We start from the raw sequence: 15,518 nt of genomic DNA, 5'->3' as shown, positions 1-15,518 counted from the left end.
CCTACCAAAATAGGAAGTCCTGGATATTTGTCTATTGATCTACAGCAAGAAGAATCAACGCAAAAGCACGTTTCTGTGAATTACAAAAATTATTTTTGTGTGTGCAAAGTTTCTGTTTTTCAGCAGAATCAAATTAACTATCACCATAGGTTATCCTATAGGTTCTACTTGGCACAAACACTAATTAAAACATAAAAATACATCTAAACAGAAGGTAGATGCAAAATTTATTACTAAATAGAAGCAAAAACAAAAAAACACAAATAAAATTGGGTTGCCTCCCAACTAGCGCTATCGTTTAACGCCCCTAGCTAGGCATAAAAGCGAGGATAATTCTAGGTAGTGCCATCTTTGGCACTCCATTTATAAGTAGCTCGCATGATAGATTCATAAGGTAATTTGACTTTCTTTCTTGGAAAGTGCTCCATGCCTTTTCCTTAATGGAAATTGGAATCTAATATTCCCTTCCTTCATATCAATAATCACACCAATCATTCTAAGGAAAGGTCTACCAAGAATAATAGGACATGAAAGATTGCAATCTATATCAAGAACGATAAAATCTACGGGCAAGAAATTCCTATTTGCAACAATGAGAACATCATTGATCCTTCCCATTGGCTTTTTAATGGTGGAATCCGAAGGTGCAAATTTAAAGAGCAATCATCAAGATCATGGAAACCTAGAATATCATATAAAGTTTTTCGGAATCGTGGAAACACTAGCACCCAAATCACATAAAGCATAACACTCATGATCTTTAATTTTAATCTTTATAGTAGGTTCCCAGTCATCGTTAAGTTTTCTAGGTATAGAAACTTCCAAATTAAGTTTTTCATCAAAATATTGCATCAAGGCATCAACAATATGTTTGGTAAAATCTTTATTTTGACTATAAGCATGGGGAGAATTCACAACGGATTGCAACAAGGAAATACAATCTTCTAAAGAACAATTATCATAATTAAATTCCTTGAAATCCAAGATAGTGGGTTCAATGCTATTTAAAGTCTTGACCTCTCCAATCCCACTTTTACCAAATTTAGAATTAAGATCTAAAAACTCTGAATCATTGGGACATCTTTTAACTAAAGTTGACTCATCTCCAGTCCCATTCATATTACAAAACAATGATTTAACAGGGGACACATCAATAACTTTAAGATATTCATCATTATTTTCATCTAAATTTTCTGGTTTGGCAGCCATCTTATTGACTAAGGTAGCTTGCTTATCAGAAATTTGGGCAATAGAATTTTCAAGCCGAGTAATTTGAGAGTTCAAACCATAAAATTCCTTAGACATATCATCAAGCTCTTTGTTCATAAACCCCATAAAACTTTTTTGTTCTTTAAGCTCTTTTGGTAAGAAATTATTATGCTCAAATTGTAAAGTCATAAAGCTTCTAATGTTTGATTCAATCTCTTCCAACCTTCTAAGATGAAGGTGTTCTTAGGACAAAGCCATAAGGGCAAACAGGCACGCAAAAAGATAAGGGAAAGTGAGAGTATATTTGGAAAGAGATGGCGAATAAAATGGCAAGGGTGAAGTGGGGGAGAGGAAAACAAGAGGCAAATGGCAAACAATGTAAATGCGAGGGAGATGAGTTTGTGATGGGTACTTGGTATGTCTTGACCTGAGCGAAGACCTCCTCGGCAAGGGCGCCAGACATCCTTCTTGCTACGTCTTGAGCTTGCGTTGGTTTTCCTTGAAGAGGAAAGGGTGATGCAACAATAGTACTGTAAGTATTTCCCTCAGTTTTTGAGAACCAAGGTATCAATCCAGTAGGAGGCTCCTCAAAAGTCCCACGCACCTACACAAACAAACAAGAACTCGCAACCAACGCAATAAAGGGGTTGTCAATCCCTTCACGGCCACTTGCAGAAGTGAGATCTGATAGCGATAATATGATAAGATAAATATATTTTTGGTATTTTATAATATAGATAGGAAAAGTAAAGATGCAAATAAAAGTAGATTGAAAGCTTATATGATAAAAGATAGACCCGGGGGCCATAGGTTTCACTAGTGGCTTCTCTCAAGATAGCATAAGTATTATGGTGGGTGAACAAATTACTGTCGAGCAATTGATAAAAAAGCGAATAATTACGAGATTATCTAGGCATGATCATGTATATAGGCATCACGTCCGTGACAAGTAGACCGACTCCTGCCTGCATCTACTACTATTACTCCACACATTGACCGCTATCCAGCATGCATCTAGAGTATTAAGTTCATAAAGAACAGAGTAACGCATTAAGAAAGATGACATGATGTAGAGGGATAAACTCATGCAATATGATATAAACCCCATCTTTTTATCCTCAATGGCAACAATACAATACGTGCCTTTGCTGCCCCTACTATCACTGGGAAAGGACACTGCAAGATTGAACCCAAAGCTAAGCACTTCTCCCATTAAAAGAAAGATCAATCTAGTAGGCCAAACCAAACTGATAATTCAAAGAGACTTGCAAAGATAACTTAATCACACATAAAAGAATTCAGAGGAGATTCAAATATTTCTCATAGGTAAACTTGATCATAAACCCACATTTCATCGGATCTCGACAAACACACCACAAAAAGAGTTACATCGAATACATCTCCAAGAAGATCAAGGAGAACATGGTATTGAGATTCAAAGAGTGATAAGAAGCCATCTAGATAATAACTATTGACCTGAAGGTCCATGGTAAACTACTGACAACTCATCGGAGAGGCCTTGGAGATGATGTAGAGGCCCTCCATGGTTGATTCCCCCTCCGACGGAGCACCGTCGAAGGCTCCAAGGTGGGATCTCGCGCATACAGAAGGTTACGACGGTGGAAATAGTTTTTCGTGGTCGCTTCTGATGTTTTCGGGGTACATGGGTATATATAGGAGGAAGAAGTAGGTCGGTGGACTCCCGAGGGGCCCATGAGATAGGGGGCGCACCCAGTAGGGGGGCACCCTCCACCCTCGTGGACACCTCGATTGTTTCTTGACTTCCACTCCAAGTCCTCTGGATCACGTTCGTTCCAAAAATCACGCTCCCTAAGGTTTCATTCTGTTTGGACTCCGTTTGATATTTCCTTTCTTTGAAACACTGAAATAGGCAAAAAAAACTACAATACGGGCTGGGCCTCCGGTTAGTAGGTTAGTCCCAAAAATGATATAAATGTGTAAATTAAAGCCCATAAACATCCAAAACAGGTAATATAATAGCATGGAACAATCAAAAATTATAGATACGTTGGAGACATATCACACACAAACAAGAGAACAATGAAAGAATGAAAGAGATTCGTGCTTTGTTGGTAAACAACTCTTCTATCACTTCGTCCTACTCAAGATGGAGCCGCTCGAGTCAACACTCCGATGACACCATCTCCGGCTCAAGTACCCCTACATCGAACACGCTATATTGAGCCGCGTGCCAAGACCATCAAGGAAATCGCAATCCTCTACACGACATCAATTCTCAAGAGAAACTTCTAGCACAAACACATCGACACCGTCAAAACCAAGCTACCTTCGTGAAAGCATAAGAAAGGCAACGCCAATGGCAACAATAAGAGGAAGAATGCGCGCACTAACACCAAGAAGAGCAAGATGTCGAAGCACTCTGTCAACAACAACTGGTGTGAAGCCCAAGCACTTGAGGCGCAACTTGCCCTCCATGACACAAGTTGCACCATCACCGACCACAACAGGCAAATGCATGAGCAACAAGAAGCGCTTCGCGAGGAAGTTCATGAGAGGAACTATCAAGCAAGAGTACATTGACGAGTCCCACAAGCTCGACTAGAATCCCAAGTTCGCCAAGAGCAACATGAGGTTGACAACCCTCCACGCCAAGAGCAACACGAGGTCGACAACCCTCCATGTCAAGGGCGTCATCATCCTCGACCCCAACACAAAGAAGAGCAATGCTAAGGCAAGCTCAAGTTCACCATGCGCAAGTTCACCGGAAGCAATGATCCCGAAGAATACCTATCATGGGCATTGAAGGCCGACGAGATCTTTCGCTTGCACAACTACGAGGAAGAGAATAAGATTGCCATGCATCCCTTGAATTCCAAGACTATGTGCTCATATGGTGGGAACAAGTCCTTGAGCGCCGAGAGGCAAGAGGTGAACCACCAATCACCACATGGTATCAAATGAAGGATGTCACAAGAGCATGCTTTGTGCCAACATACTACAACCACGACCTCTTCAAGAAACTCGAACTCCTCAAGCAAGGAACAAAGTTCGTTGAAGAATAGTACAAGGAAATGCAGATTGCCATGATAAGAGCGAATGTCACGGAAGATGATGAGCAAACTATGGCCCGTTTCTTGAATGGACTCAATCACCCTATCAAGAAGATTACCGACTTCCAACCCGGCTCCAACCTCATTGAGCTAGTGCATCAAGCTACCAAAGCGGAACGTCAAGTGCAAGATGACTTCAAGTTCGCCAAGTACTCTTCCAAGAGCTATGGCTTCTCCAATAACCAAGCTTCAATGAATCCTACCTCAATCAAGCCTTCTATAACCAACGGTGACAAGTCGAGTTACAAGAAAACTTCGTCAACTTCAAGTCGTCTTCCTACTATAAGCAACTTCAAGCAAAATGCTTCATCATCATCTACTCCAACTGATGAGACCGTCAAGACAAGTTCAATGAAGTGCTTCACATGCAGCTGCCGAGGCCACAAGTCCTTCGAGTGTACCAACAAGTGCACCGTGATCCTCAACGACGAAGAACCTATGACTCCATGAGTGAAGAGGAAATGGAAGCCCTTGAGAAAGTGGCCATGCACCGGCGTGTGAACGAAGATGAAGATGATCAAGTCTTTTGTGACGAAGATCCGAACCCCTCTCTCGTCGTCTCCAAGGTTTTGACTCTTCAACATCAACAAGACGAGGACAAAAGATGCCATATCTTTCACACCAAGGCCGACATCAATGGAAGGTTCGTGAAGGTCATCATCGATGGAGGGAGTTGCCATAACTTGGCAAGTGAAGAGCTATGTTCCAAGCTTAAATTAGTTAAGATGAAGCTCCCACATCCCTACAAGGTCCAATGGCTAAGCGACTCCGGCACCATTCAAGTCGAGCATATGTACAAGTTTCCTTGAAGATTGTAGCATACGAAGACACTTTGGAGTGTGATGTCGTTTCGATGTCCATTTGCCACATCTTTCTTGGATGTCCATGGCAATTTGACCGAGGCATCATCCACAATGGGCAAACCAATTAGTATAGCTTCAAGATGAAAGGAAAGGAGTGCATGCTATGACCTATGTATCCAAGTCAAGTGATCGCCGACAAGCAAGCCACCACCCATCATGGAGAGAAAAGTGAGAGAGTGAACCACCCAAAAGAGAGTGAGCGCCACAAGCCAAAATCGAGTGCCTCCATGATGAGCGACAAGAAAAACTTAGTCCTATTTGCTACCAAAAGTGAGATGAGAGAAGTGTGTGAGAACCCATCAAGTGTTATGGACTATGTCCTCTTGTGCAAGGACAAGGCAACTACAAATAACACCTCACACAATCTACCTCTAGTGATGTCATCTCTTTTGCAGGAATTCCAAGACGTTTTCCCCGACGAGCTACCCCAGGACTACCACCTCTACGAGGCATTGAACACCGCATCAACCTCATACCTGGAGCACCTCTTCCTAACAAAGCACCCTGCCGCGTCAACCCCGAGGAAACCAAGGAGATCCAATGGCAAGTACAACAACTCATCGACAATGGCCATGTACGTGAGAGCTTGAGCCCATGTGTCGTCCCGGTAATCCTTGTTCCTAAGAAAGATGGCACCTATTGCATGTGTTCTGATTGCCGTTCCATCAATGCTATCACCGTTAGATATCGTTACCCCATTCCATGCTTAGATGATATGCTAGATGAACTTAGCGGAGCCACCATTTTCTCTAAGATTGATCTTAAGTGTGGCTATTACCAAATCCGCATACAAAAAGGTGACGAATGGAAAACCGCATCTAAGACCAAATTTGGCTTATACGAATGGCTTGTTATGCCAATGGGTTTATTCGAAGCACCCGATACTTTCATGAGAGTCATGCATTTTGTTCTCAGGCCATACATTGGTGTATTTGTTGTGGTCTATTTTGATTATATCCTTGTCTTTAGCAAATCCCTCAAAGATCATGTCACCCATCTTAGAAACGTGTTACAAACCCTTTGAAAAGAGCGACTTTATGTTAATATGGACAAATGCCTTTTCGGTGTTGATAGGCTTGTTTTCTTGGGTTTTGTGGTATCTTCTAAGGGTGTGCATGTAGATGAATCTAAGATCAATGCCATTAAGACGTGGCCACAACCAACCAACTTGCAACAAGTGCGAAGTTTCCTTGGCCTAGCCAGTTTCTATTGTAGATTTCTTAAGTACTTTAGCACCATTGCTTCTCCTTTGCATGCTTTAAGTAAGAAGAATGCACCTTTTGTTTGGGGACCATCCCAAGATACCACATTCAATGAGCTTAAGAATTTGCTTACACATGCTCCTTTGCTTGCTTTACCAAACTTTGATAAACCGTTTGAGAAACATTGTGATTCTAGAGGGTACAACATAGGAGGTGTGTTAATGCAATAGAAGCGCCCCATAGCTTACTTTAGTGAGAACCTTTCCAGAGCGCAACACAATTATCCCATATATGACAAAGAGCTTTATGATTATTGCGAGTTTTACGCGAGTGGGAACATCATCTTCGCCCTCATGAATTAATCATCCATACCGATGATGAAACTCTCAAGTATCTTAAGGGTCAAACTAAGTTGAACAAGCGTCATGCTAAGTGGAGTGAATTCATAGAGTATTTTCCTTATGTCATCAAGTACCTTAAGGGCAAAGAGAATGTTGTGGCGGATGCACTTTCCCGCAAATGCAAGCTTGTTACTAAACTAGAATTGAATGTCATTGGCTTTGAGCACATCAAAGAATTATATGTGCATGATCCTACTTTTGCTATTCCTTATGCCAAATGTTTGACGCATACACCTTGGGAACCATATTACCTCAAGGATGATTATCTTATGAGATCTAACAAACTATGTATCCCCGAGTCTTCTCTTCGTTTGTTACTTTTGCAGGAAGCTCATGGAGGAGGACTAATGGGACACTTTGGACGTGACAAGACATTCGCTACACTCTCCATTAACTATTTTTGGCCCAAGATGTTCCGCGACGTCTCACGCTTCACCAACCGATGTTCGACATGTCACAAAGCTAAGTCCAAAACCCAATCTCATGGTCTATATACACACCTTCCAATTCCATATCACCCCTGGGAAGATATTAGTATGGACTTTGTGCTTGGTTTGCCTAGGACTAGAAATGGCAAAGATTCCGTGCCTGTTGTTGTGGACCGATTCTCTAAAATGGCACATTTCATTCCATGCAACAAGATAGACGATGCTTCACATGTTGCAAACCTTTTTTGTAGAGAAATCTGGCACCTACATGGAGTGCCAAAGACGATTGTCTCGGACCGCTACGTCAAGTTCTTGAGTTACTTTTGGAAGACCTTATGCGCCAAGCTCAGAATCAAGCTACTATTCTCCATGACATACCACCCACAAACCGACGGCCAAACGGAAGTGACGAACCAAACACTCTCCACTCTAATACGTGTGTTGATCAAAAGGAACATCAAGGAGTGGGAGGAGTGTCTACCCATCATAGAGTACGCCTACAACCGAGCAAGATATTGAACTACCAGCAAGTCCCCTTTTGAGGTCGTCTAAGGTTTCAACCCGTTATCCCCATTAGACATTCTCCCTCTACCACTACAAGAGCACATCAACATGGATGCGAGTGCATGAGTGACCTACCTCAAGAAGATGCATGAAGATACAAGGCACACCATCGAGCGCCATGTATAACGACTCGCGACCAAGCTCAACATCAACAAGGAACCCATGATATTCGACGTTGGAGATATCGTGTGGCTACATCTTCGCAAGGAACACTTCCCCAATGAATGCAAGTCCAAGATTCTACCTCGAGCGGATGGACATTTCAAGGTGCTAGCACGCTGCAACAACAATGCATACAATATCGATCTCCCATGTGACAAGTACAACGTGAGCGACGTCTTCAACATCAAGGATCTCTCTCCCTAACATGGTGATGAGGTTTTCGATCCGAGTTCTGATCTTTCCCAAGGGGTGGGGAGATGATGCAGAGCGTCCCAAGGTCATCCCCATGGACCTACCTTCGTCCCCCACGACACCACTTGGACCAATGGCAAGTGCTCGGGCAAAGGCTATCGAAGATAAGGTGAACTTGCTCCTCTCCGAACTTCCACTTTCTACTTATGAGACATGCCTACTACCTCATGCGGAGACCCTATGTGTGATCTGGTATTTGGAGGAAAGCCGGGGATCAGCTACACCCAACGGACAAGACGGCGAGGACACCATGTTAAATGGACAAGAAGAAGGGCTGCTCGAAACTCCCAGTCACCGAACGACCAACGTCTCTCGGACGCCCGATGCCTGGAGGCTCCAACAGGACAGCCAAGTCCCAGCCCGCGCATGCCTTAGCATCCAAACATCCGAGCAACACCGGATGACCGACACCTCCCTATGTCCGGACGGCCAAGCAACACCGGACGTGCGGCACCACCACACCCGAGCCAAAACGTCGGAAGTATGGAGACCTCCAGACGACCGATGGACCGGACGACTGACCCCATCGGCGACCGACAAGTCTTGACTAGAGCTAAAACATCGGATGTCCGATCGGCACCAGACGTCCGGACCCTCGTGAGCCTTCGGACGACCGGTGACCGGCAGACGTCCGACGCCTATATGTTAATTGCGTGTTGGGCCGAGCCCATGTACCCCTTCGCCCCCATATACTATATATACTCCTCCTTCCTCTTTCTAGGGTTAGAAAAGGATTAGCTCATTTGAGAGATAGAGCTTCGCTCATCCACTTGGTTACTTCTCCATTAGAGTCCATTACCTCTTCGGAGAAGATCCCCCAAGCGGATTCAAGACCCCTTCACGGGAAGACCCCTCAAGACCTCCTCACGGAGAAGAACTACCACCACTTGTATCGTCCTTTGTAGGATTTGGATCGTGTATCTCTTTGTGTTTTGAGGATCTAGCACATGTGTAGTCGAATCTTGTTGGTTTGAGTGATTTCTCTCCTCATGTTTTCACTCGTGTTCTCCGTGTTCTTCATAGGATCCCCTCCAATCGTGAAAGATCGGGCATCTAGGGTTCTACCCTACATCACATTTCTTACTTTAGTGAGAAACTTTCCGGAGCGCAACTCAATTATCCCATCTATGACAAAGAGCATATTCTTTAGTGAGAGTCTTGCATGTTTGGGAGCATTATCTCTGTCCTCGCGAGTTCATACTTCACACGGATCATGAAACGCTTAAGTACCTTAAGGGTCAAACTAAGTTGAACGAGCATCATGCTAAGTGGAGTGAATCCATTGAGTCATTTCATTATCTCATCAAGTACATCAAAGGCAAAGATAATGTTCTGGCGGATGCGCTTTCCCGTAGATGCATGCTTGTTACCCAACTTGAATTGAATGGCGTTGGCTTTGAGAACATAAAAGACTTGTATGCGCATGATCCTACTTTTGCTATTCCTTATGTGAAATGTTTGAAGCATATGGCTTGGGAACGCTATTACCTCAAAGATGATTATCTTATGAGAGCTAAAAACTATGTATTCCCGAGTCTTCACTTCATTTTTTACTTTTGCAAGAGGCTCATGGAAGAGGATTTATTAGACACTTTGGACGCGACAAGACATTTGCTACGCTCTCAAATAACTACTTTTGGCCTAAGATGTTCTGCGATGTCTCATGCTTCACCAACCGATGCTTTACATGTCACAAAGCTAAGTCTAAAGCTCAATCCCATGGTCTCTATATGCCACTTCCTATTCCATATCAGCCATGTGAAGATATTAGTATGGACTTTGTGCTTGGATTACCTAGAACTTAGAATGGCAAATATTCCGTGTTTGTTGTTGTGGACCGTTTCTCTAAAATGGCACATTTCACACCATGCAACAAGATAGATGATGCTTCACATGTTGCAAATCTCTTTTGTAGGGAAATCTTGCGTCTACATGGAGTGACAAAGATGATTGTCCCGTACCATGATGAGGACATGACTACCTTGGATACGACCAAAAATATTGCATACATGTATATTTGTGAGGTGATTTCTAATGCAAACTATGCAATAACTTATTTATGTCATCCAGGACAAAAATACTTCACAAACTTTTGTGTCATTTCTAATTGCAGGTGTATGGTAGATTTGTATAATCCACATATGAAGATAAGGGGAAAAGAGTTGTTTAGGTGCTTCTCAAAAAGTCCTCTCACATCACTTTAGGGCCAAGAGAAGATAGACTCCAAGTCTCTCACGTTCTGGATTCAGATTCGGACTGTAGAGACGTACCTAACTCAAAACACGAAGAACTCTTTCATAAGGACTCTGAATTGGGTGATTCATTTTTGTTGGGAAGTAGATTTCACACTCTTTCCAACCCAATTGGATTCACCTTAAAATTAGTCCGGAGCGTTGAGTTATGGACAAAACAATCTGACACTACAGCAGGATCCGAGTGAAATTACAAGTCCAAAGGTGTTGCATCACCTCCACTTGGGCCCATGAGCCTTGTACGACCTAGGGTTAGTTTTAGGCTGCCTTGGGACATCCTCCCACCTCCTTGGCCGCCACCCCTTGCTCCTATATAAGTAGATCCATCTAGTAGCCTTTTCCTTAGGATTTGTTTAGTTAACAGTTAGCCCGCAACTTTGTGTACTTCGTTTGTGTCGAACGACCAGACGAAGACCACTTTCGGATCCCCACCATTATCAACACTTCATCCATATTCGCAATATTTAGATTGCTTTATCATATTCTTGCTTGTTCTTCGATTGCTTGCAGGTGGTCAGGTTGATCGCGCTTTGGCATGGTTAATAACCTCTCAGAGTTGGTTTAGCGATTGCTAAGGCACAGCGTCGTGCATGTTTGTAGTCGGATCGTCAAAGTTGACTCTCCCGAATTGATAGTTAACATCTCATAGAAAGATCGGGACACCCCGCCTCTATCAAGTGGTATCAGTTTTCAGGTTGCCTGGTGAGAATTTCCAGTTATACCTTGATTAGTTTTATTTTCTTACCTATTTTCCAGGAAAAAGCCACAAAAAGTTAGATCTATTCATCCTTTTTCCTAGCCAGTCTGAGCCTTTGCAACTTTCTTTTCATTGCTTGCATTATTGAATTATCGGTTGCATCATCGTGTAGAGTTGCTGGTCTTAGTGTCTAGTTCGTTTATAATTTCGATTTCTGCTCACATTAGTCACGCCGCCGCTGCATTGTTATCCCTTCTGCTGTCCACCACCCCATCCATCAATTTCCAGCACGTGCTACCCATTTTTCATTGTTAGAATCATAGTTGAGGTCGTTCACATCTTCGTCTAATCCAATCCGCATTTTATCTAGTTGTCTTGGAAAGAAGGAGAGAGAAAAAAGACAGAAATAAAAGAGAGAAAAAAGTCGAAAAAAGCCAGAGAAAAAAAGGAGAGAAAGAAAAAGGAAACAAAGTGCGAGGAAAAAAGTGAGAAGACAAAACTAAATTCGGATCTATCTAGAGTCAGTCTCGTAGCTGAATTCGGATTGGAATCTGTTTTGTGTACTGTTCAGTAAAACAGACATATCTTCCTCATACAAAGTCCATTTTGGCTCCATGAGTACTCAAATTAAAGCTAGTGACGAGACACATCTAAATAGTTGCAGAAGCTAATTCAATATTAGACACCTCAAAATCGGCTTCTAAATAGTTATTTTGCTCTCTGAAGTTCGCGAACACAACTTGTTCCAGTTATTCAGGCTAGTTTTAGAATTTTTTGACTCCTCATATTAACTCAGAATTGAGTGATTCTTTTTGTGTTAGAAAGCTTGAGTCAGTGTCATTCTTGAGAAAAATTATCTTAAAACTGGCACGAACTATACTAGAGGAAAGTTGGAGAGAGAATTGTTGGTATATCCTGCTTGGTAGTTGTTTCTCATCATTATCTTTACTGCAATTGTGATCCTCACTTATATCTTGTTGTCCAGAGCTACTTCAAATCCTTTATTGATGCTAGTTGTGCTACACTGTGACCTCATTAGTGTTCTAGGCTCACGTCCCTGGTCCGGTCTAGCCTAGGACTAGCACAGTACCGTCGTTGAGCGTTTATTCAACATTGCATCTCTCAATTGATTATTGCTAATCTTTTGCTACCAAATATTTAAGCCTTCCAAATTCCACATATTTCTACATCGTGTATACGTACGTTCCCCTGACAATCGCTTTGCTCAATCTTCGGAGTTATTTGACACCGTTGGTTGCCTATCACCACCTGTTGCATGGTAAGAACTTGTAAGATATTGATATTTGCTATACTGTGAGCGTTTTACCACCACATCCTTGTAGTTCATAGGAACATTATTCTCGGATTTTTTTCTTGTTTTCTACTAACTATGGCAGGTTCCGGAGGTGTTAGTTCTTGGGCTTCATCGATCATGTGAGATTTATCACCACCTAAGAAAATACAACAACCGTCACAAGTGGGGCAATAACATTAGGATGCACATAATCAGGTTAATGTTTTCATGCCACCATTTATTAGTCGTTTTAGGCCTGATTTATATATTGAATGGGAGTATGAAATAGATGCTATATTTGCTTCCCATAATTTTGATGACCGTGAAAAATTTCAAGTTGTGGTTAGTACTTTCAGTAGCTTTGCTTTAGTTTGGTGGAGTCAATATTGTCGATTAAACCCTAATTTTATACCTACTACTTGGGATGATTTAAAACATGTCATGGGAGATAGATTCGTAGATGTGTATTATACTTGTGGCATGATTTAAAAACTACAACATTTAAAACAAGGTAGTGACATCGTAACAAAATATTATGATGATTTACAAACTACCTTGCTGCACTCATCTTTAGAAGAAAGTGAAGATGATTTTATGGATAGATTTTGGGGACGATTAATTAATGATATCAATAGATGCTAATTCATGAAGAGCGTTATCCTATGGACCATTTGTTTCGTCTTGCATGCAAAACTGAACGGGAAATAAAACGATGTGTTGCCCACGAGGAGAACAAGCGCGTGGTGCACATTCCAAGAGTTGATACGATTGTTCCTTCAACTACTAGGCATACTATGACAACGACATCCATTGTTGTGAGGAATACATCACCTCCACCATGTGACACATCACCACCGAGAGTGCTTACATCATCTGAGTTGATCATAAAAGGTAATGACAAAGGTACTGATCTTCCACCTCCACATGAGTATGATGAATACCTTGTCAATTTCAATTCAGCATGTGATGACCTACCCACTACTTTGATCACACCACCTATTTTAGATGACTATGTTGATGATTTGACTTTGCCATGTGATCAAACAAATGCAATATCAATAATGTTGAGTGCACCCATTGAATTAACTGTTGATGCAAAAGAACGAACATTTAGTCATTTTGATATGACCTCTAATCATGGTGATGATTCTGTGTCAAATGACTTATTACATGTTTACTTATTTAAGCATGTTGTAGCATGTAAATTTGATGCAAGTAAGGTTTATTCACCAATGTTGGGATGGTATAATGATGAGAATTGTCAATCTTTTGATATGAATAAGATCTTCACTTATATGTGTAAACTGAGTTGCAATATTTTCATGTCATATACTTCTTGTGATAATATTTTGGCTTTATATTTTATGAAATATGAAAGTTACTCATGTATACATGTGTCATATGTGCAAAAACCAAGGGAGGTAAAAATGGATGACATATACATATACAACATGTACACCTTGTCTCTTTTGTTAGCCACATTTCAGATTAAACAACGCCGAGGACGGCTTTGTTTTCAAGAAGGGGAGGATGATGAGGACATGACTACCTTTGATACAACCAAAAATATTGCATAGATGTATATTTGTGGGGTGATTTCTAATGCAAACTATGCAATAATTTATTTATGTCATCCAGGACAAAAATACTTCACAAACTTTTGTGTCATTTGTAATTGCGGGTGTATGATACATTTGTACAATCCACATATGAATATAAGTGGAAAAGAGATGTTTAGGTGCTATTCAAAAAGTCCTCTCACGTCACTTTTGGGCCAAGAGAAGATAGATTCCAAGTCTCTCACGTTCTCGATTCAGATTCGGACTGCACAAACATACATGACTCAAAATGAGAAGAACTCTTTCATAAGGACTCCGAATTGGCTTATTCTTTTTTCTTGGAAAGTAGATTTCGTGCTCTTTCCAACCCAATTGGATTTAGCTTAAAATTAGTCCGGAGCGTTGAGTTATCGATGAAACAATATGACACTGCAGAAGAGTCCGAGTGAAACTACAAGTCCAAAGGTGTTGCATCACCTTCACTTGGGCCCATGAGCCTTGTACGACCTAGGGTTAGTTTTAGTCTGCCTTGGGCATCCTCCCACCTCCTTGGCCGCCACCCCTTGCTTCTATATAAGTAGATCCATCTAGTAGCTTTTTCCTTGGGATTTGTTTAGTGGTCAACGCAACTTCATGTACTTTGTTTATGTCCAACGACCAGACCAAGACCGCTTTTAGATCCCCACCATTATCAATACTTCATCCATATTCGCAATATTAAGATTGCTTTATCATATTCTTGATTGGTCTTAGATCTCTTGCAGGAATAGACCTTTGTCGTCAGGTTGATCATGCTCCGGCATGGTCGATAACCTCTCAGAGTTGGTTTAGCGATTTTTCTAAGGTGCAACGTCGTGCACGTTTGTAGTCGGATCGTCATAGTCGACTCCCCCAAATCGATAGTTATCATCTCATGAAAGATCAGGACACCCCGCCTCTATCAGACCATGAGATCAAGTTCCTAACCTACTTTTGGAAGAAGCTATGCGCCAAGCTCGGGATCAAGCTTTTGTTCTCTTCGGCATTCCATCCTCAAACCGACGTCCAAACGGGGATCACGAACTGGACGCTCTCCACTCTACTACACGTGTTGGTCAAGAAGAACATCAAGGAGTGGGAGGAGTGCCTACCCATCACAGAGTACGCCTACAACCGCGCAAGACATTCAACTACCGGCAAGTCCCCCTTCGAGGTCGTCTATGGCTTCAACCCATTGTCTCCATTGGAAATTCTACCCCAACCACTGCAAGACCGCATCAACATGGACGCGAGCGCTAGAGCGAGCTATCTCAAGAAGGTGCATGAAGATACAAGGAACACCATCGAGCGCCTAGTACAACGCCTCGCGACCAAGATCAACTTCAACAAGCACACCATGATATTCAACATTGGAGATCTTGTGTGCCTACACCTTTGAAAGGACCATTTCCCCAACGAACGCAAGTCCAAGCTTGGACCACGAGCCGATGGACCCTTCAAGGTGCTTGAACGCTACAACAACAATGCCTACTAGATCGACATCCCATGTGAAAATTACTCCGTT

The sequence above is a fragment of the Triticum dicoccoides genome, chromosome 1B (assembly GCF_002162155.2).
Source record: "Triticum dicoccoides isolate Atlit2015 ecotype Zavitan chromosome 1B, WEW_v2.0, whole genome shotgun sequence".
In the NCBI taxonomy this organism is placed as follows: domain Eukaryota; kingdom Viridiplantae; phylum Streptophyta; class Magnoliopsida; order Poales; family Poaceae; genus Triticum; species Triticum dicoccoides.
The sequence above is the reverse complement of the archived record's forward strand: the minus strand, read 5'-3'. Positions refer to the sequence as shown.